The sequence below is a fragment of the Peromyscus leucopus genome, chromosome 6, assembly GCF_004664715.2.
Source record: "Peromyscus leucopus breed LL Stock chromosome 6, UCI_PerLeu_2.1, whole genome shotgun sequence".
Lineage (NCBI taxonomy): Eukaryota > Metazoa > Chordata > Mammalia > Rodentia > Cricetidae > Peromyscus > Peromyscus leucopus.
This window is the reverse complement of record NC_051068.1, coordinates 6,317,655-6,339,911: the sequence shown is the minus strand read 5'-3', so window position 1 is coordinate 6,339,911 and position 22,257 is coordinate 6,317,655. Positions and strand designations below refer to the sequence as shown.

The window sequence follows — 22,257 nt, the reverse complement described above, 5'->3', positions numbered from 1 at the left end:
TCATCAACTCAATAAAAGAAAGTCATTTTCAGAGAAAAATGTAGTAAAAGTCTATACAATGCAGTTAATCAAGAAGAAAAGAGAACATCATTTTTAATGAGAGAGGGGTATTATGAGGAGGAAATAATGTTGTGGGGTCAGATCGAACCACCCACGTCCAACTGGATCTCTCCTTCTTACAAGTCCACCCAGAAGCAAACCGCCTCAGCCGTGAGAACAGTGACAGCAGCACACTCCCAGCATCAGCGGCGGAGCATGTGTGAAGCTCTTAAATTCAGCTTATGGAATCCTGAGTGAGCCAGCCCTTCCCAGGACAAAAGACAGATATGATTATGGTTTGGCCTTTGATAAAGAGTAAAGAGACTAGTTTTAAATGACTGGCATTAAAGGCAAAACAATGCTTTCATGGTCACCCTTTGAATGGATAATCAAAAAAACATACTTAGTACTAGAAAATCTGTTGTCCCTCCTTCTCATTTCTGAAGTGTTTTTCTGTAAAGAAACACCATAGCAAATAGTCTAAAATGAATTACAAAGCCACTCTATTTTGCAGTTATTTATCCAACTTTTAGTGTTTCAGAAGCTTTATTCTAGGCAAGAATAAGTTCTGAATGTGAATGGGTGCTGTGTCTAGAATTCACTTTCCAATATCGTCATTAAAATTTCAGAGTATTTAGAAAAAGTAGAAGGTGACTGGCTTTTTGTTTGCTCTGGTTAAAGACACCAGTTTTGTTTTGTTTTGGAAATAAAGCACAGCCACTGGTGAGTTCTATTATATATACTTAAATGACTGCATTTTGCACCATTTATGACCTATTTCTCATAATTTGGAGGCTGCATCACACAGGAAAACTAAATGGGAATAGTATTATACTTGTGGCCAGAAAAATGTGTTTCAGGGTACAGTTTATCTGTGTGTCCATTGTGTCACATTCTGAACCTGTTCTCCATTGCATTCTTTTCTTTTCATATGTCTGTTAGCTGCATCTTCATGAATTTCCTCCACAGCTGACTAACAGATGAAAATATACAGCAGAAGAACAGGGCAGGACATAGTTTGTGTGATTTTTCTTTCTTGGTTTGGACCATGGTTTCAACAGAGGCTTCCCTCTCCCATGACTACAGCCCTGAACAGGCTGCTGATGCCCATGCTTCAGCTCTCTCTACAGCGTGCTAATACTGTTTTCTCTTGTCCTCAGGGCAGTAATAGCTCCTTTCATTTTGTTTTCTCTAACTGACTTAGCACCCCTTTTACACCCCCTTTTTAAATGTTGCTTCTTCCTGCCCAGAACTCTAAGCCATTCTTAAAACTTCTTAAGTTGGGTTCTGATTCCTGAGTGACTGACACAGCCACATAGTAAGAGTATGAAGCACGCATTCGATTGCTCAAATTCCAATTTCTTCTGTTACAGTAAGGTGAAGAACTGGAGGTCTACCAGGAGGCGTCTATACTGACAGCAGCTTTGTGAGTTCCTACACACCTCTGCCTCTGCCCTCTCCATCACTACAGCCAGGCACTCTGTTCCAGGCACCATCTGCTTGGCAAACCCCACTGTGGCTAAATGGTGGGAGGGCACTGGTGCTTTCTTCCATGCCGGAAGTGATCAGCAGCCTGTTAAACTGGGCCACGGAAGGCCAGATCCTCTCAGACATAAGGTAGAAGACAGCTGAAGGTACGAAAAGCACACATTGGTCAGATGATAAGAAAATACATCCACTACTTGAATTTCAGAATATTAATAACTCCTACTGTTAGGAGAGCTTATAAAGTTTTCAAAATTTACATGTTTGCCTGATAGATAATTGTGTAGCTTAGTCAAAAGACACATATGTATTTTATGTACATACGTATGTATATAATGTGTGTGTGCATATACACATATATGTATGTGTATGTGCATGTGTCAGCGCAAATGTATGTGTGTTAGAAAATGCTACTGACTAAATTTAACATAATAGGAAATAGTTTATTAAAAAACCAAGGTATTTTGAAGCCAGCTAGTGCTTTTTAAAAATTTTAATTTTGAGATTATAATTACATTTCTCCTTTCCCTTTTCTTTCTCCAAATGCTCATGTATACCCCTTCCCACTCTCCTTCACATTCATAGCCCCTTTCCCCTAATTATTACTTATTATTGCATGCATATATTTATATATAAGTTATATATTTATTTACATATATAAATATATGATCTTTAATACAATTTGCATTACCAATCTTTCTAGAATAAGCACTTGGCTATTTTATTAAATCTTGTGTATGTATTTATTTTGTGTGGGGTACCATGTGTGTATGACATGGAGGTTGGAGGACAATTTGCTGGAATTGATTCTCTCCTTTCACTGTGGCATTCCCTTGGGATTGAATACAGGTTATCTGACTTGGCAGCCGACCCCTTACTTACTGAGCCATCTTGCCATCCTGGGTTGAACGTTTTAAAATAAAAATATAAAATTTACATTTTTTCTTTTGTATGTCCATAAAAGGTTAAATTGATTCTTATTTTTTAAAAAGTAGTTCCAATATTATTTTGTATAGATTTGTTATTATGGCTTTCATTACCTTCAAATTATTTTGAAACCTGTTTCCTCAATTTCAAGTTACTTAACATTTTAATGAGAAAGAAGTAAATAACATGTATTTTTACAATATCAGTCACATTTGGCCCCAAGTCTCTAAAGATCGCCAATGGAGAACCATTGCATCTTTGAATTCCCATAGTAGATTTTTTTTAAATATTTACCTTTGTATTTGGATTTTTGATATTAATTCTTCAGTTTTTATAATATTTATCTCTTGGGAACTTATGAATTTTGTTACCATAGAAGCTAAAGGAGCTGTAGAGACTACTATTAAGTTGGAATGAATTTCTGAAAATTAATTTCATTGTATTTTCTAAGAAAGATTGCTATGCAAGCAGACTTGTAACCATTTCATTCTGAAATTCGTAATGCTGCAAAAACCTAAGGTATCAAATTCCTCTGAGGTAATGAAATTTTGAAATAGGTAATTTTTTCCTACTCATACTTATTCATCAACAGCATGTAATTCTGTAAATGATGCATTTAACTAGCCAGTGGACATACTTTGGCGAAAGATAAGCTATGATTTCATTAACACTTTAATTTCCTCATCATAATCTTCCCTCATTTGATTTTGTCAGTATCTATATATAATTTTATATTGGAAAAATATACCAAAATAGTTTTAAAAGTATCACACACATTTAACAATAACCTTTGCAAAAAACTTTGTAATATTGCTAGAATACAGTGCTAATCATAGAAATCTGAAAACCTTATTCATAAAATTCTCACTTAAATATCATTTTTAATAGGTTAATGTCTGATTTTTAAGGTGAGTACAATACACCCTATATTTGCTATTATTCTGGATGCTTAGATAAATCAGACATAAATATGCAAGCAGACTTGTAACCATACAGAGGTATATGCCTACCTCTCTGTGACAGCAGAAGAACCAGCAGTAAGGCTCATCAATGTGAATCAGCACTAATATCCATAAAATGGAAGATAAAACTCAGACTTCTGCTTACACTAAATGAGCCACAGAGGTGATTTCATGCAAGTCTGTTGTACATTTATTCTCTCCATACTATGGATCCTTCTTCCTATTTTGACATGATAACTTTTGCATAGTTGATTTATTTATGACATTTTATTACATTATAATTGATAATTTTTATCATTTTATATAGATCATATTTTATAGCCCTTCACTATTGTATAAAAATTTTTTTTTAGTGTTCGGATTATCTATTTCAGAAATACAATGCTCAAGAAAATATTTTTGAAATTGATTAGGTTTAAGAACTACCATATTTCCTGTTTATCAGTGACTTTAATTCTAATTGTACTTGAATAATCTATTTATAGTTTAACATATAATTTTTTTCATGTATTCATTTGTTTTTGTGTATGTTTGTATGTATGTGTGTGCCACAGTGTATGCATGGAAGTCAGAGGACAATTTTCAGGGTTGATTCTGCTCTTCAACCTAATAATCAAACTCAGGCTTGGAAGCAGGTACCTTTAGCCACTGAACCACCTCTGTGTTTTCCTTCTATTTATTATATTTTAATTACCAGATTTGAAGTATCTCTTCAAGGAAGGTCTATCTATCTATCTATCTATCTATCTATCTATCTATCTATCTATCTATTATCTATCTATCTATCTATCTATCTATCTATATCTATCTATCTATCTATCTATCTATCTATCTATCTATCTATCTATCTATGATTCAAATTCTAAAAGCCGTACCTGAGACTTGGCCAGACTGAATAATTTACCAGTGTGCACACAGGTGGTAAATTGATGATGGAATTTGTCTAAACCTGGGGAGAGGAGTTTCTGTGAGTGAGGCCTCCTGGTGTCCTGTGGAGTTGGACAAACCACCTTCTTTCAGTCTTACAAATTTCATGTTGAAGACTATCATTTTCTTTATTGCTTTTCTGCTATTGGGTAGCCTAACAAGTTCTGTGGTTATAAAGAAACTTGGCCATTGTCAAAAGAATGGTTTTTCAGGGAAGCAACTGGTGGGAAATGGGTTGCTCCTTCTTGACCACTCTCCTTACTCCTTAATCTCCCAAGGTTTTTTTCTGTCCTGTTCAACCAGCATTAGGGAACAGGAGTTGGGGGATGGTGTTATTCTAGTACACAGTTCAAGCTAGAGAGGGTAGAGAGGAACACAGGAGGCAGTCAGCTGTCACCCTCGTGGTTATCATCACTATCTTCTTAGCTTGTATATGAGATAAAAAGTCAAGGTATTCTGAGATTGGAGAAATTTACTAGGAAGTATGCACACCACAGATTAATGACTGGAGCAAGGTTGATGCACACAATGATGCGAGTTTTGTAAATATAAATCTAGGGCAGTGGTTCTCACCCTTCCTAAGGCTGCAGCCCTTTAATATAGTTCCTCATGTTGTGGTGGCCACCAACCATAAAATTATTTTCATTGTTACTTCATAACTGTAATTTTGCTACTATTACGAATCATGATGTAATACCTTATATACAGGATATGTGAAATGCGTCCCCTGTGAAAGGGTGGTTCAACTCCAAAAGTGGAAAGAACCAAGGTTGAGAACTGCTGTTTTCTTTAGGGAGTAGTATTTATAAAGAATTCACTCACAAAACATGGACAAGATGAATGTGGTTTCAATGGGATAAATAAGCAAATTGAAGGATCAACTTAAGTGATAAGCAGGGGCAGGTAGTGTAGATTCTTGTTAGCTTTTTTTTTTCCTTCTTTGTACATGGAGCAGAAAGGTCCTCACAGAATATAAATGAGAAAGAGACTTGATCCAATATAAGTTTGTAAAAGATTGTTCTGGGCACTACCTAAAGATTGAATTTGATTGTAGGTAGGTAAGAGCAGGTGCAAGGGGATTCTCATGGTACTTTTTAAGGGAAACTGATGGTGTGAACTGATGGTGTGAACTGATAGTGTGCTCCAATGGACTTACAGAGCAGTAAGTAGAGCAACTTTGTACGTGTGCTGACCAGAAGCAGTGAATCTGTTCTACGAACTAAAAGTGGGAATGATTGGAACATTCAGGGACAGTCCTAGTCTACGGTTTAGGAGTTTAAGCATCTAGGTGAAAGAGATTCACATTTGCACAAGGTGAAATTGTGCAAGCAGAAGAAACGTGTGTCCATGAGCATGCAGAGAGGTGATAAAAGTACCACCAGAAGAAACAAGAGTCAGTTTAGAGATGCCTGTGAGATGTTCACACTCAAGGATCAAGCAGAGACTTAGAGTTCAAATGGGAATCAAAGTCTGAAACGCACAGGTTAAACACTATAGAAAACTGGAAAGGTTAAGGAATTACTCCTCCCACTGTCCCACAGGCCTAGTCTTCCAAAAGGTTGGGAATTGTAGCAGAAGTTGAGAAAGCAGCAGGAAGTGAGACTGAGGAGTAAGGATGGAAACTAGAAGTTTTCTCATTACTAGGGTCAAAAGTGTTTTAAGGAGAAGAGTGAGTACCCATGTGACCTCTGTTTATGAATGGACACAATCATTTGAGTCTTGCTTTGAATGTAGTCATCCTTTACCAGGTATAATTTACATACTTCTCTGTGTTAGATTCTTCTAGTCATCACTTTAATGTGTTGATTTTTTTTTGTTTTATTTTAAAAGCTGTAGTATGAAACAGGACATATAGATGAGTGGTTAAGAGTTGGTACTGCTCCTGCAGAGGACTCAATTCAGTTACCAGAGATGATATTAAGTGTCTCACAGTTGTCTGGAACTCTAGCTCTAGGAGGCTCTGACAACTTGGACTCTGCATGCACTTGCATTCTTGTGTACACACACACACACACACACACACACACACACACACACACACACATACACAGAGAGACAGAGACAGAGACAGAGACAGACAGACAGAGACAGAGAGAGATGTTTAAAAAATTCACAACAAATCAACAACACCTGAAGTATCTCTCCAAACTCCAAATGTAGCAACTTTCTCAAACCTTCACTATCTCCTCCCTCTGCTTATTAATTACTTCCCTGTTTCTGTGACAAAATACCATGACCAAGGCAAATTACAGAAGGAAGATTTCATTGTGACCTCTTGTCAGTTCCAGAGGGATGAGTCGGCCATGGTAGGGAGGCATGGTGGCAGGAGCAGAAAGCTCAGGAGTCACATCTTCAGTCACAAAGAAGAAACTGATGGAGCAAACTGGAAGTGAGGTGAGGTCACGAATTCTGAAAAACCTGCCTTCAGTGACATAGTGCCTTCAGGAAGACTGTACCTCCTCCCCAGACATGTACCACCGAATGTTCACACCCTGAGCCAATGGAATACTTTTCTCATTCAAACCTACCACACTCTGTTTGGAAGGTTTTTGTAGTTGTACAATTTGTCTTCTATGTATTTATTAACCCATTTACTCGAAGTGCATTTTGTTTAGTGACTAAGCCCAGACTAAGCTGAAACAAAGGTTTATTTTTTTCTTGTAGGAAGGTTGTGCATAGTAGGAAGGTTGTGCATAGAAGGGAGATGATTCGGTATGTAAAGTGTTTGCCTTGCCAGCCACAAGCCTGGAGTTTGATCCCCAGAACCCACTTATAAAAGGCCAAGCATGTTGGTCTGTGCTGGTAGCCCTAGTTCTGGATAGGTAGTCAGGCAAAGGACTGTGGTTTACTGGTCAGCCAGGGTAGCCTACTTTGGAAGTTCTAGGCCAATGGAAGATTCTGTTTGAAAATAACAGCAACAATAATTTAAAATAATATGCATTGTGTTTGAAGAACCTGTTATAAGTTGTTCTCTGGCCTTCAGACACATGCCCACATGTCCATATACACACATGCATCTGTATAAAGAGGGACATTTATGCTTACACACACACACACACACACACACACACACACACACACACACTCACACTTAAAAACAAACAAGCAAAAGTTGTATATAGGAAGTATTGGGATTGTTTAAATCAATTACTTAGAAGTGTTGGTGCTTTGTAAAATTCTTGGCTTTCTCCTCATGGCTGTGAGGTAGCTTGGGCAGTTCTAAGGATCAAATGGTTGATTTTTCACTTTTGTTAAGGAAGAAACTTAGATTGATTGGTCAGTATGTGGACACATGCCATAATTTTCATGCATGACAAACCCATTGTCTAGCTGCAAGTGAGGCTAGTACACGGTCCTGTCATTAACTTCAATGGCTAGAGGGTAAGAAAGAAGAGGTTAGTTTATGGTCTGTCTCCTCTAGACAATGGTGCATGCTCTCAAATCATTAAATATTTTATTTACTATTATACCATTGCTGCTCAGCTCATTGCTCAGGCAAGATAGCTAACTTATATCAATGAGTTCATTTCAGTGTAAGGTTTTTTGTTTTGTTTTGTTGACCTTAGCTACATTGACGATTCTGATGCTCTGTTTCCACTTAGCGAAGAATTAAATAAACCTTCAAGTCCTCTCAGGCTGTAAAAGAATGTCTCTTTCTTACTAATACATAAACTCTGGGATATCTGTTTGATTAATCATCCCTGATCACTTTTTAGTTTCTGAGTTTGTTCTGGTAAGCAGAGATTGACAGTTGGATCTTAGATCAGTGAGACATTTTAATTTCTTGTTGAAATGGGAAATTAAGGAAGACTTTAATGTTCACATTGCTTTCTCAAATCTGAAGCAACCTGCAGGAAATTAATGTCTGGCTGCACCTACAGAAGCAAAGTACAACTATTTGTGTAATTGATAAAGGAAATGATAAATTTCTGCCATGATGATATGATAGGTGATATAAGAACCATTTCAAGAGAGCACTTTTAATAGATTTGGTAAGAGAATAATCCTAAACTATTCAACACTAATAATTATTTTTATGTGCTAGCTACATATTTTTATTTTAAGAAAGAAATTAGAATTAGGGATTGATTTATAAAGTTGTCCATGGTTATTAGACTCTTTTGAGCTTTTATTTAAAATTAACAATATTATGAGAAGACTTTACTTTTAGATCTTATGTAGATGTAGTTGGCAATGTAGATTTTTTTGCTATTAGAATTCTTCAATACATATCCTATACAATAATTTTTTAAAATCAACACTTACTAATTAACATATATTCAGAGCCCTATTAATGTAGATAAGCACTGTGATAATGAGTTAATTATGATTATGATATGTATTTTTATAAATCACTCAGAAATTTTCATGAGACATAATTACCTGTTGGAACCATAACAGTGTATTCTGGGTTTCACTGGCTGTTGGTAAAATACTTCTCAAACAGATGAAGTTAAACCAGAAAAAGAAAAAAATATTTATTAAAGAAATAAATATGGTTAAAGAAGATCATTTATAACTAGTACTGCCAGCATAGTATCAAGAAAGTAATGAGCCTTAAGAGAGCTCACATCTCCTCTAAGAAGAGCAGACACAAAATGACTTTTAAAAGGCTCTGAATAAATGGCTGGGCGAGATGGCTCAATAGTTAAAAGGTGCTTGCCACTAAACTCAATAACCTGAGTTGGATCCCTAGAAGCCAATATGGTGGAAGGAGAGAACTGACTCCCTTAAGTTGTCCTCTGATTTCCATATGACACACACATATTGTGGCAGGCCATGGAAGTATTGGATCAGCACAGATTTATTAAAAGATGAAACTGGCTGGGCGGTGGTGGCACACGCCTTTAGTCCCAGCACTCGGGAGGCACAGCCAGGCGGATCTTTGTGAGTTCGAGGCCAGCCTGGGCTACCAAGTGAGTTCCAGGAAAGGTGCAAAGCTACACAGAGAAACCCTGTCTCAACCCGCCCCCCCCCAAAAAAAAGATGAAACTGATACAACACACTCCCAAATACAGAGCCAGGCTGAGACACAGCCAGTGACTCAGCTGCTGCTACCCTGTAGCTCTGTTCAATGGGGACAAAACTACAAGCCACACTTCATTGCTAGCTCCTGCTCAACAGCCCAAGAGAGGGCACGACCCTCCCCCCACAGTATTTTCAGAGAGGACCACGCCCATAAGGCCAAACCTCTCCATTCAATTAGTTATTGGACCGAATGGCAGAATTCCCACAGCACTCTAAATAAATGAATGAATAAATAAAATAAAACAATAAAACTGAGATTAAAAAAAAATTAGAAGAGACTCTGGAATGTTTAATTTTCTTTTCTTTTCAAACATTAGCATCCCCCTTTCCAGTATAATTCAACCTGTCATGGTGGAACAACTGTTAGGATGTTGAACTTTCTGAATCAAACACTACCCAAGAGTATAGAAATGAGTATACGTTTTGTCCACCCTCTCTTCCCTTTTTGTCCTCTTCTCCTTCCTTTCCCCTCCCCTCCCTCCCTCCCTTCCTCAGTCCATCACTCCTCTTCCCTCTTCTGATTCCCACCTTCCCCACATCCTCATTCTCTCTTCTGTGATAAAAGAGAAGAATCTACCAGTAGGCCTAGTCATTGATTAAATTGGGATCCTTGCAATTCTGTTTTCAAACAGAACTTATGTTTACTCAGCTCAGATAAAGTTGGGCCTAAAATTGGTGAAGAAGTTTTAATTTGCTTATAATCTATTTATTACACATGATTTTTCTGGCTAATACAAGAAAATTTTCAGAGACAGTCTGGAACATACCCATAGTTCCTAGTGCTCCAACCTCCTTGACTCTGATGCTCCTGCACTGTGAAGAACTCTCTAGGGAATTCTCTCCAACTTGGGCCTAAGCCACAGTTCTGTCCACCTTTCAACAACTTTTTAAGAATTGGTTTGATAGGGACTTAGGCTGGCTCCCCAGAGCAAGCATGTGTTGTAGAATATTATTTTAAAGTATATCACTTTTGTTTATGTTGTATTTGTTTGACTCTGAGAAGCTGTGTTACTGTGCCTGTCTAAAACACCTGATGGTCTAATAAAGAACTGAATGGCCAATATCAAGGCAGGAGAAAGGATAGGTGGGGCTGGTAGGCAGAGAGAATAAATAGAAGGAGACATCGGGAAGAGGGAAGGAAAAAGCCAGAGAAGAAAGTGGACTCCAGGGGCCAGCCATCCAGCTACACAGCAAGCCATGGAGTAAGAGTAAGATTTACAGAAGTAAGAGAACGGGAAAAGCCCAGAGGCAAAAAGTAGGTGGGATAATTTAAGTTAAGGAAAGCTGGTAAGAAACAAGCCAAGCTAAGGCCAGGCATTCATAAGTAAGAATAAGCCTCTGTGTATGATTTATTTGGGAGCTGGGTGGCTGGCCTCCAAAAGAGCCAAAAGCAAATGACAACAATCACGAGTCAGCAAAAGGACAGGTAATCATAGACATTGCTGAGCACCAGGAAGTTCAGGATATGCAAGTCAGATACATATTCCCTCCAACTTGGCAATTAACAAATAGAGGAGACTTGATATAAGGACATCAACCAAACTGACTGACCTTTATATGTGTCTTAGTTAGGCTTTCTATTGCTGTGATGAAACACCATGACCAAAGGCAAGTTGGGGAAGAAAAGGTTTATCTGGCTTACACTTCAGCATTGCTTTTCATCACTGAAAGAATCCAGGACAGGAACTCACGCAGGGCTGGAACCTGGAGGCAGAGGCTACTGCAGAGGCCACGGAGGGGACCTGCTTACTGGCTTATTCTCCTTGGCTTACTCAGCCTGCCTTCTTATAGAATCCTGGACCACAACCCCAGGGATGGCACCACCCACTGTGGACTGGACCTTCTCTCATTGATCACCAATTGAAAAAAATGCCTTGCAGCTGGATCTCATGGAGGCATTTCCTCCGCTGAGGCTTATTCCTCTCTGATGACTCTAGCCTGTGTCACAATGACACACAAAACCAGTCAGTACAACTTGTGGCTGAAATCCTTAGCTCTGAATAAAATGGTGGTGCAGTATCAAATTCAGGGAGTGCTTTTGGTGAGCACTGGGGGTGGTTTCCACCCTAGCTAGCCTTGGTCACCAAGTGCTGGGGACAGGAGGACACTTAAAGCACTAGTTCTCTCAATTCCTCTTCTTTTATCTTTTCAGTTCTGGAGTGTTTTTGTTAGTCATCACAATGAATTTTGTGTGGGCCACAGAAGACAAGGAAATTGTGGTGGCTTAGGTTACTAACTTATTTAATTTCATCCAATTTAAGTAACACTCTCTTTTCTGTTAATGCTCGCAGTATGTCTTCAATATATGTAAGAAGGAGAAAATAATCACTCAGAGTCAACAGGAATCATCATTTAACTTTAATCTGTTGTTGCTGTCTGTGTCATGGTTTACCAACTACTTAATTCTTAGTCTGTAAAAAGGGAGCACAAGAGTAGAACTTACTTCATGATATGTCTTTGAGAAATAAACCAGATAAAAGTGATGAAGTACTGTCAATAGAGAAGGACTATTTTCTTTTTTTAAAAAAATATATTTTTAATTGGTTTACAAAATTGTACTCAATATTTTGGTAGATTAACAGAAAGTGATTAATAAGAGAAATTAAGCAGAACATCCAAATATTTTTATAATTTTATCCAGTAGTGTTATTATGTTGAATACCTAACAACTCTCTTTCATTTCTCTACCTATGTCTTTCCAAACTGTTAGCAAAGCAATAGTTGGCTCAGTGACAGTAGTCCATTATCTCTAGTTTGATTGATTTAAAGTCCCTAAAAGAGGGTCCTGAACATATTAGATGTTCAATAAATATTTGCATTTCCATTAAAAATAAGCAAGGTGCCAATAATACTTTTAATTTTTACTTTTCTCAACTTTTTAACTGTCTTCACTCTCCAAACTGCTCTTCACAAAATTTCATGATTAACTTTGATTATTTCCAGTCTTCTCTGTTGCCTTTATTGCTCTTGCTAACTTATTTTGAATGCTCATTAAATTTAACTTTTAGGCTTGAAGGTCATTCTTTTCCATTTTCTTTAGTTCTTCATTTCATCAAAGATATCCTCTTCTCTGCCTCTGCCATCTTCTCCCTGGCTGTGCATCTTATCAAAGCCAGTCTCTGAGACACATAATTTGCCACCAACATGGCATTAACCTTGAGCCTTATGAACTCACTCTCTTATAAATAAATAATTTTTATTGGTTCCAGTGATTGCTATCAATTTGTGTTCCTTAGATTTATTTTACTGGAAATTTGTAACAACATTACCAACAAAATTCAAGAAAATATATGTATTTTCTTCTGCAATTTCTACTGAAACATTTCATTCCAAACTACTTTACTCAGGATTCAAAGTCCTTCTCTTCTCATCTCATCCTCCTATCTATTTACCCCTTCAAATCTTCAGTGAGGATTCTTTTCAGTCTGTTCATATTGAATTATGTTGTGTATGACAGATAGGCTGTCTACCTTGTCTTCATCTTTATGGGATACTTTTTTTTTTTCTGTATGGGAATGGGTTCTTCCCAAATTGTGTGCTAAAAGCTGCTGTTAAGAGTATTAGGATGGATGTGAGTGACCTGTGTTTTCATGTTAAAGACACCTGAAGACACAAAGGCGTCATTTCAACTTTCAGGATTTTACACCATGGAACAAATAATTGGTACCAGATATTATATATTATGGATATTAATACTCTATCACATATATTTCTGGCAAAGAGTCTCTCTTCCTCTGTGGGCTTCCCTTGTTATACAGAAGCTTTTAGCTAGGCTACTTTTTGGCATATACCCAAAGGGCTACTACAGAGACACTTGCTCAGTCATGATCATTGATACTCTGTTCATAATAGCCAGGAAATGGAAACAACCCAGATGTCCTTCAAGGGACAAATGGATAATGAAAATGTGGTATATATACACAATGGAATTCTGCTCAGGTATGAAGAAAAATGCAATACATATACTATATATGTGCATAAAACATGCACATGTATTTGTAAAAGTACTTATAGAAGATAAGATCATGAAGTTGAGAGTGGGATGTAGGTGGAGTTGGAAGGGTAGAGATTGACATGATGTAAATACAGTACTCATATATGAAAATCTGTTTAAAATCTAGACTTAAAAGGAGAAGGGTATAACATTTTCCCAAATGCAAGTGATCCAGAAAGCTAGGGCAGCTCCAAGGTTCAACTGCCATCTGCTGTGAGAGTTGTGATTCTTCATAGGTCATTTGTGTGGCATCTGTGACCACCCACCCACCACCCATCTCCGCTCCCACCCCTACCTGAAATGACTAGGCTTCTCACGTGTAGCCTCTGTTTTTTCACATATAGCCCAGGTGGGAAAGGTTTCTAATGATTCTCTGCCATCTAGCTTTTCCCATATGTTAATTTTGATCCCCTTTTAGCAACCTACCTTCCTGCCACACCCAGGCATCAGTAGCGCTATCTGCAATAATTAAATCTCAATGTTCACTAAAAGAAACAGCTTTTCAAAACCACCAGTAGAACATCATTTATTCTAAACAAGTTGAAGACAAATTAATACAAAATATAAATCAAAATGCACTTATTTATAATTTTTTTCAGATATTTCACAAATATTTCACAAACCACATTCTTCCTATCCTTAAAGTCTGTAGTTTACTTTGATTACAACTTTCCTTTGTACAGATAAATCTGTTATTTTGTCACTTTCTTATATTTTGCATTTGGTATTTTAAGTTCCACATTCAAACTTTGACCACAGATTAAATTAATAGTACTTAAAAGATTTGGTAAAGCTTATCTGATAGGTAATATTCATTATATCATCACCATCTTTATTAAATCTCCATGTGACCGACTTATTCCAAGGTTTCTTTGCTGACATAATGCCCGAGGTTTCAAAGCGTGGTTTGAAGATCACGTGGAGCCCCTGGTAATGTTCTTCCAGTTCTGCATCTCTGTGTGGGTAGACTGCCTTCAAATACTTTAAGAAAAGAATATATAGTAATGGATAAAAAGCAGAAGCAGATACGACAATAGAACTGTCTCATATTAAATTTGGCATTAAGGACACTTGTAAAAACACAAAATAACACATCTCTTTTGATAAAATCATTTGTTCTGGAAAATATAGTTATGTTACATAAACGTCATTTATATTATTATGCCCAAGCTTTTTATTATTATATAAAGATGGATTAATATAAAATAGTAAAATAGTTAATTTTTATTATGGATAAGTGCACCTAGCTATATTCAAATATAGGAAGAATCTAGAGTCCTCCATAATTTCTTAAACCTAACTAAGTGAAGAGAAAACAAAAAAATTGTGATCTAATGAATTAAACAATGACATGTACCAAGCATGTTGTTTCTATCTCTCTGCTCGTTAATTTCATAAATAATTGCAATACATTCCATTTAATAAGAATACACTGTAGGTAAGAATGGTATGTACATTATCTCTTTTATGTTTGGTAAACTACAATTTAGCTTTCTCACTCTAAATTTTACAGACAAGTGATCTGAAATTTATGAAGACATATAGGAATCTCTTAAGTTTTCTCAGAAGCTGAATGATGGAGTCATGTACTACTTGATATCAAATCTCTGGTACTTCCTAATATCTACAACCATGTTTCATAAATTCAAACCATCTCTCATGATATTTATTACAATACTCTAAGCAAGGTGATAATTAATAAAGTGATTATTGAATAGATATGGTGAGCTCTAATCATAGAAGCCTTTAAAGGTGATGGTTAGCTTTAAGTTGACTTATTTAGAACATCCTATGTATATTTCTTTTTGTCTCAAAACCATTTTCCATTCTGGATTGCCTACTGTAGACAGTGGAATAATATTGGTTTGGAAAAATCAATAGATTTCAAAGAATAAAGACAATTAACTCAACTGTACTTAAAGTAAGCTTTCTAAACCTAATTCTCTGCTAATCCACCTGTAGATGCTTATCTTCATGTGGAAACATTTCATTATTCCATTTCCTGATAATGTACTTAGTCATTTCTTAACAGAGAGCTCGGATTTTCAAAGCTAGTGGTGCATAATTAAGCTTTATTCACTTCACTAGCCTGCTGCCTTGCTCCTGGGGTGCTGGATTTTGTAACTCAGGAGACTCTGAGGAGCTACAGAGGTTGCTGGCTTTTGTAGAGTCAATGCTGAAGACAAAAGCTGAGGGGAAAAACAAATGAATAATTCATTTCACCTCCTCCTTAGAACACAGGACAAGGAGATTTGCAGGACAGCTGACTCATCCTGTAGCAGCCTGTAAATCTCCAGTTAGGAGAGATCCAGTAGTTGACCAGCCTGGGAGCTAGCCTGGAGATTCCCCCACCCCCCACCAGCATACATAAGCACAGGAGCTCACGGAGGAAAACAATTTGTAAAAGAAAAAAAAATCATAAATATGGTTTTAGCTAATTTTATCCAAAGGCTACATTTAAAAAAAATGAAAATGTCAAGCAGGCAGTTAGGAATTTCTGACTGAGCATAGGGAAAGAACAAGACTGAATTAATAGAAGCGAATATTTTAGGTTAGATGTCAAAATAAAGCTATACATTTTCAAAATAACCACAAAGAAATAAGCTCCAAGATGTGACTGCTAATCTTTGTGTGAATCCTATTGTTAGAAAGGGAGATGAAGAGGAGGATAACCTGAGGAGGTGAGGTGTGACAGAACGGCAGTGAGGGTATGAATGTTCTGAAGTAGAGAAGGTTACACCTTCCAGAGTAGGCTGAAGAGGGAAGTGATAGTGCCGGAAAGCTGGAGGGATGTTTTGTTTCCAGGTTATCTAGTAAAATATGTGTCCAAATTTGTTGAGGAACAATGTTATACAGGTGACGATGTTTTAGGGGCTGATTAATATGCTCATTAATAATTCAAATGCTCATGGATAGGTAGGATAACATAGTAAAAATGGCAGTCTTACCAAAGGCAATCTACAGATTCAATGCAATCCCCATCAAAATCCCAACACAATTCTTCACAGACTTGGAAAGAAAAATACTCAAGTTCATATGGAAAAACAAAAGACCCAGGATAGCTAAAAGAATCCTATACGATAAAGCAACCTTTGGAGGCATCACCATCCCTGACCTCAAACTCTACTATAGAGCTATAGTAATAAAAACAGCTTGGTACTGGTATAAAAACCGACATACGGACCAATGGAATCGAATTGAAGACCCTGACATTAATTCATGCACATATGAACACCTGGTTTTTGACAAAGGAGCCAATAGAAAAAAGAAAGTATCTTCAACAAATGGTGCTGGCATAACTGGATGTCAATATGTAAAAGATTACAAATAGATCCATATCTGTCACCATGCACAAAACTCAAGTCCAAGTGGATCAAAGACCAAATCATAAATCCAGTTACACTAAACTTAATAGAAAAGAAAGTAGGAAGCACTCTTGAACGCATTGGCACTGGAGACCATTTCCTAAATAAAACATCAACAGCACAGACCCTGAGCACAACAATTAATAAATGGGACATCTCGAAATTGAGAAGCTTTTGCAGGGCAAAAGACACAGTCAATACGACAAAAAGACAGCCAACAGAATGGGAAAAGATCTTCACCAACCCCACATCTGACAGAGAATTGATCTCCACAGTATATAAAGAACTCAAGAAACTAGACATCAAAATACTGAACAGTCCAATTAAAAAATGGGCTAAAGAGCTAAACAGAGAATTCACAAAACAAGAATCACAAATGGCTGAAAGACATTTAAAGAAATGCCCAACATCCTTAATCATCAGAGAAATGCAAATCAAAACGACTCTGAGATACCACCTTACACCCTGTTAGAATGGCTACGATCAAAAACACCAATGACAGCCAATGTTGGAGAGGATGTGGAGCAAAGGGAACACTCCTCCACTGTTGGTGGGAGTGTAAACTTGTACAACCACTGTGGAAATCAGTATGGCGGTTTATCAGAAAATTAGGAATCGAACTACCTCAAGACCCAGCCATCCCACTCTTGGGCATATACCCAAGGAATGCTGATTCATACCATAAAGATACATGCTCAACTCTGTTCATAGCAGCACTATTTGTAATAGCCAGAACCTGGAAACAACCTAGATGCCCGTCAATGGAAGAATGGATGAAAAAAATGTGGTACATATACACAATGGAGTACTACTCAGCAGAGAAAAACAATGAAAGCATGAAATTTGCAGGCAAATGGATGGAACTAGAAACAATCATCCTGAGTGAGGTAACCCAAACCCAGAAAGGCAGTCATGGTATGTACTCACTCATAAGTGGATTCTAGATATAAAATAAAGAACAATCAGACCACAACCCATAGAACCATGGAGGCTATATATATATAGCATGGAGGTCCCTAGGATGACTGTGGCTTATAATAAATTTCAGTTTTACTCAATTATTGAAGAAAAAAATAGCCAAATGAATGGAAACACATGAACTATGAACCAAAGGCTGAGGGGCCCCCAGCTGGATCAGGCCCTCTGAATAGGTGAGACAGTTGATTGGCTTGATCAGTTTGGGAGGCAACTAGGCAGTGGGACCAAGTCCTGTGCTCATTGCATGAGTTAGCTGTTTGAAACCTGGAGCTTATGCAGGGACACTTGGCTCAGTCTGGGAGGAAGGGACTGGACCTGCCTGGACTGAGTCTACCAGGTTGATCTCAGTCCTCAGGGGAGGTGGGAATGGGGGTTGGGCTGGGGGTAAAGGGAGGGGGTGGGAGGGGGGGAGAATAGGGGAACCCGTGGCTGATATGTAGAACTGAATGGTATTGTAAAAAAAAAAAAAGTTAAAAAAAATAATAATTCTAATGTAGATTACTACCCTGTGAAAACTGGTATTTTAAAAGAGTTACTTGGTAAACTTCTGATCATGAACTGATTAAGCAACACCAGAAAAAAAAAAATACACAGGTTTGTTGGTGCCAAGTTGTCCTGGGAGTCTGTCATCCTGCATGTTAGTCTTCATTGGTTTAGACTCTGTGGGAATGTTCCCAGAGAGTTAGACTGAAGAGCTAAGACCATCTAGAATGTGACTGGCCATCCCCTGGACCCCCCTGGACCGGAGTCTGAGCAGCCACACTTACCCTTCTGTGCTTGCTGAGTGTGAGGCAGTGTGGCCAGCTGCCTCCCTCTCCTGGTTCACTCTACCACTGGGAAGCTGATGGACTGCCTTCCAGCTGTGAGCCACAATAGACCTTTCCTTCCTGTAGCTGTTCCTGCCAGGAATTTTGCCAAGGCAAGAAGTAAAATGGATACACCGGGAAAGAATAGAACAGGAAGGGATTGGACTCAAGTTTGAGACCTGTTGAAATGTTTGTACATCGCTAACTTCTGATACCAAGTTGGAAACGATGTACAGAAGCAGCTTTCGGGTCAGGACAAGCCTAGCCATAGACATACCTGTCTTCATATTCCTAGTGAACCAGCATAGCTCTGCCCTTTATTTCCTTAATCTGGAAAATGGGAGAATGATTTTTCAGTTTTTATGATGGAAGTGTTTATTGTTTTAATAGTTTTTATTAGACACAAGCTAGAGATGTAGTCTATTGAAATTATCACCCTAAATCATACTTAAATTTTGGTATGTGAAAAATAACATCAAATTTAGATTTGAGAAACCATAGACAATTAAAAAAATAAACTCACAGATGGTAGACAACTTTTGGAAATACTGTAACACCCTACTGTACATATCTAACACCATAGAATAAGCTGTTTCTCTAACTATTTTTCTGATAAATAAAACTTACAGATTTAAGCAGTGGTATTTTAAAATTTTTAGCAAGTTTATATGGAAAACTTTCAAAAATAGATTAGAACATTCCTTGAGTTCTTTATTCTTATATATTTTGAGTTTGAAAATAATGTGTTAACATTTTGGAAATAGACGCATATAAAGAAAAATTAAAACATCAATGTCAGTCATCTAGAGACACAGAGTTAATCCACTGACTTATTTTTCTTTCTTATCTTCTCTCCGTCCCTCCCTCCCTCCCTCTCTCCCACCCTCTCTCCCTTCCTCCCTTCCTCCCACCCTTCCTTCCTCTCCTTTTCTTCTTTTCAGTCTTTTCTCTTTTCTCCCACTTCAAGTCCCCCCTTCTCTGTTTCTCTCTTCTGTCCTTTTTCCGTCTGTATATTTTCAAAACTTGAAATGTTTTTACATATTTTATGTGGCATAAACTTACTCAGCATTTACCCACATCCCTAGATATTCTTTGAATGCCGAATTTTAATAGATGTTTAGTATTTTGCAAAATGTATGTAACAGAATTGCTGAAAATATATACTCCTAATTAATGAGTTAGGGTCAGTTTCCTTCTTTGAACTGTAGTGTGCTAAAGAAGAACTTACTCATTGTGTACTCCTAGAACTGGAATGAAGCACAGGATAAGGGGAGCTTTGTAAATCTTTAGCACCACTGACGAAAGTTTGATGCTCGTTGTTCAAACCTGGCTTTCAGAAAGATTATGAGAGTGCGTATGTCCACCAGCAGGTTATAGTGTTCGTCCCTGTTCTGACTGCCACCAACAACAGTGCTGCCGCCTTTCTCACTGTTTTCAAACAGTTCACTGCATGACAGAATGATTCAGCCACTGCCACGCATCTAAGTGAGGAAAATGAGGTGATTGAACCAGATCCCGTAGAGTATAATCAGGATTAGGAAAACAACTATACAGGTCACAATCATGACGTGATGTGTTAAAGTTTATTTCTTATCCATTTCGAGGTAGACGATGAGGATTCTGCTTAATACACCATTTCAGACACCCTACCTGCTGCTGCTGTTGCTTTTCCTTCCATCGTGTGTGTGTGTGTGTGTGTGTGTGTGTGTGTGTGTGTATGTGTATTTCTGTGTCTGTTTATGTATGTGTATGTATTTACATATGTATGTGTTTTGTGTATCTCTGTTTGTATGTGTTTATGTGTTCCTGTGTATGTGTGTATGTATGTGTGCTTGTCTGTGTCTGTTTATGTATGTGTGTGTCTCTCTCTCTCTTTCTCTCTCTCTCTGTCTCTCTCTCTCTGTCTCTCTCTCTCTCTCTATATATATATATATATGTCTGTGTATGTGTGTTTGCATGTGTGTATTTGTGTGTTTGCATGTGTATGTGTGTGTGTGTGTGTGTGTGTGTGTGCCTGTGTGGTTTTTGTGTGTGTGTGTGTGCCTGTGAGCATATACATGTTCCATGTGAACTCCTGAAGTAGACATTGGCTTTATTTATCCTAACGCCATTCTCTGCTTTCCTTACTGAGACAGGGTGCCTGTGGTGGTATTGTGTTCCCCTAAATCTTGTGCACCCTAATAAACTTATCTGGGGTCAGAGAACAGAATAGCCACTAGATACAGGGGCCAGAAAATGGTGGTACACACACCCACCTTTAATCCTAGCATTCCAGAGGCAGAGATCCACCAGGATCTCTGTGAGTTCAAGGCCACATTGGAGACAGCCAGGCATGGCAACACACGTCTTTAATCCCAGGAAGTAATGGAAGGAAGCAGAAAGGTATTTAAGGCATGAGGACAAGGAACTAGAGCCTGGTTAAGCTTTTAGGCTTGTAGCAGCAGTTCAGCTGAGATCCATTCGGATGAAGACACAGAGGCTTCCAGTCTGGCAAAACAGGATCAGCTGAGGAACTGGTGAGGTGAGGTGCCTGTGGCTTGTTCTGCTTCTCTGATCTTCCAGCATTCACCCTAATACCTGCCCCTGGGTTTGATTTTATTAATAAAACCTTTTAAGATTCATGCTACAAGTGCTTTGCTAAGCACAGAGCCCACAAGGAGCTATCTTTGCTAGACAGCTTACCTGGGGAATCCCATAGCTCTGCCTCTTGAGAGCTGGGATTATAGGCAGCCACTCCACAGGCCTGAAGCTTTAGATGGATACCAAGGATCGGGATGCTTGAGTGACAGGTGCATTATCCACTGAGTCCTTAGTCAGTCACTCAATCTTACTTGCTCTTGCCCACACTATCACTTAATTCCTCTTTCAGAGCTCACTCTGCTTAGTAGAGACCACAGGCAATTTCTGTCATAGCTGGGAAACCACAAATAATATTTTTAAATGACTTCTTTTGTTTTCTGAGATGATAATTACATTGTTTCTCCCATTCTTTGGCTCCAATCAAATCCTCCCATATACCCTTCCTTGCTGTCTTTCAAATTCATGGCCACTTTTTACATTAATTGTTGCTCATATGTATATGTTATCAGGGCTGATCTTTTTGGTATTGATAAACAATTGACATGGTTTTCTGTGGGGAAGAATATTTCTCCCAATCTCAGCATTCCTTACTTGTCTTTAGATCTTTGTTTAGGGTTGAGGCCTCATAGGCTTCTTCATTCCATGTTTAGGAATTCATGTTGGTGAGACTTTATGCACATAGCTTCTGACAATTTATTATTATTATTATTATTATTGTTATTATTATTATTAATTTTAATACAAGGTCTCATGTATCACAGGTTGGCCTGCAACTTGCTATGGATCTGACCATGATCTTCAATATCTGTGGATGGATGTCTAAGTTGTTTCCATTCCCTGGCTGTTTGGCTAATGCAGTTTCAAGCATGGGTGTGCAAGTGTGTGTTGTAAAAGAGCCCCTTTGGAGTATTCCCAGTAATGATACTCTTGGGTCACATGGTAGTTCTGTTCTTATTTATTTGTTTTTAGAAACTCCCATGCCAATTTCCATGATGGCTGTGGTAGTTTACACTCCACCAACAATGTGTATGGTAAACAACAGTTTCTCTTTTCCCACATCCTTGCCAACATTTATTATCATTTGTTTTCTTGATCTTAGCCATTCTCACAGGGGTGAAGAAAATCTCAAAGTGCTGTTAACTTTCATTTCTCTGTTGGCCAAGACT

At 37.9% G+C, this 22,257-nt stretch overlaps 1 protein-coding gene across 3 annotated transcripts in view; it reads left to right on the top strand.

The window, feature by feature from the left end:
• Window positions 1-22,257, top strand: part of Nlgn1 (neuroligin 1) — an 899,837-nt gene that overhangs the window by 38,376 nt on the left and 839,204 nt on the right. The window contains exon 2 of one of the 3 annotated variants that reach the window (XM_037207285.1): window positions 1,413-1,673. The exons of the other annotated variants lie outside the window; for them this stretch is intronic. The gene's annotated coding sequence lies outside the window, so the exon portion shown is untranslated. The remainder of the gene's footprint in view (window positions 1-1,412; window positions 1,674-22,257) is intronic. 3 annotated transcript variants of the gene reach the window in all.